This window comes from Gopherus evgoodei, chromosome 1 (genome assembly GCF_007399415.2).
Source record: "Gopherus evgoodei ecotype Sinaloan lineage chromosome 1, rGopEvg1_v1.p, whole genome shotgun sequence".
NCBI classification, from domain to species: domain Eukaryota; kingdom Metazoa; phylum Chordata; order Testudines; family Testudinidae; genus Gopherus; species Gopherus evgoodei.
The window spans coordinates 351,600,921-351,602,564 of NC_044322.1; the positions used below are offsets into that span (position 1 = coordinate 351,600,921).

The window sequence follows — 1,644 nt, forward strand, 5'->3', positions numbered from 1 at the left end:
ACAGTCTAAACAGACAAGGAGTGGTTGAGAAACAGAAGCATGGAGAGTTGTAATGACTTAACCAAGGTCACACAGTACATCAGTCGCAGAGCTAAGACTAGAACTCAGGTCTCATGATTCTCACTCCAGTGGCCTAGCCACCAAGCTGTTTCTAATGTTAAAGTAAATTTTTACATATCACTTTGTGAACTATAAAGTAAACCATGCATCCGACGAAGTTGGTATTCACCCATGAAAGCTCATGCTCCAATAGGTCTGTTAATCTATAAGGTGCCACAGGACTCTTTGCTGCTTTTAAAGTTCCACAGACCATTTGTGGAAAAGTTTTCAACTAGCAATAATCACACCTCGGATTAACCTCCTTGGCTATGATACTGCCACTTATTATTATTGAGCATTCCAGAATGATTTTTAGATGTTTTATTACTACTCCACCACTCAAGGGCTTGCTCCTGCCCTCTGTGAAATCAATGGCAGTAATTAACTTTGATTTCAGCAGCATTAGGCGCTAAATACTTTCGCATAGCATTGTCCACAGGTGAAAAGAGCTGCAGCCATGCTGGCAGTCATGTTTCAATCAGTCTATGTTTACTACCTTATCACTGTTTGGGGATTATCTTAGGCATTGGCTGCATCCAGGAGAAAATGCACTGAACTACAGCCTCCTGTTTCAACTAACATGGGGGGAACTTTCTGTCAGATTGCTGATCATTCAGGATCTTTGTTTTGTCTAAGACATAGCAGCTTAACATGAAGAAAGCCGGGAATGTTCAATATGCTTGTTTCTATGGTGTCACTGTAAATTGAGGTGTGATTGTAGTGAGGGTGGGCATGCATGTGCTAGCTTCAATGTAGCCCGCACGGGTAACCACAACAATGAAGATATGGCAGCATGGACCTCGGTATGGGCTAGGAGCCTGAATACATAGCCAGGGTCCCCAGCAGGCTTGTGCTCAAATGGCTAGCCTGAACTAACAGCCGTGCTCCCATTTCTTCACTATAATTGTTACCTGTGCTAGCTAGATTAAAACTAGCATGGGCATGCCAACCTGAGCTGCAATTACTCCTTACTTTGCATTGTAGATGTACCCAAATTTGTCTGTGCCAATAATGGATAAGGATCCAGCCGAAGAATAAGGGTTGGAATAGGGGCAAAATTCATCCCTGGAGGAGGTCCTCTACAAAGCACAACATGTATCAAACTTCTTCTTCCTTTCTGCTTTTCATGAAGCCTTGGTTATGGAATATTGTACGCTCCTTGTGAATGCCCAGGGGTGGATTATATGCCTTAAAGACTGACCAGTGTTGTGTTTAGGTTGACCAGACAGGAAGTGTGAAAAGTCGGGACAGGGGGTGGGAGTAATAGAAGTGTACATAAGAAAAAGACCCCGAAATTGGGACTGTCCCTATGAAATCGGGACATCTGGTCACCCTAGTCGTGTTATTGATGTAAGATCCATCCTTTGGGAAAAGGGAAAGAAAGATAGAATTGTCACAAAAGCATGAGACTGTGACCCTACAACTATCTGCTACGAAATATATGTGCAACTTAGGGCAAGGGCTCATGTCTATTTTTAATGTCATGTAAACAATGGAAATACAGAAAATCAGAGGAAGTATGTATTGCCAATGTAAAAAGAGTCA

At 42.5% G+C, this 1,644-nt stretch overlaps 1 pseudogene; it reads right to left on the minus strand.

The window, feature by feature from the left end:
- Positions 1-231: 231 nt before the first annotated feature.
- LOC115644663 lies at positions 232-392 on the minus strand (annotated as a pseudogene).
- Positions 393-1,644: the final 1,252 nt, after the last annotated feature.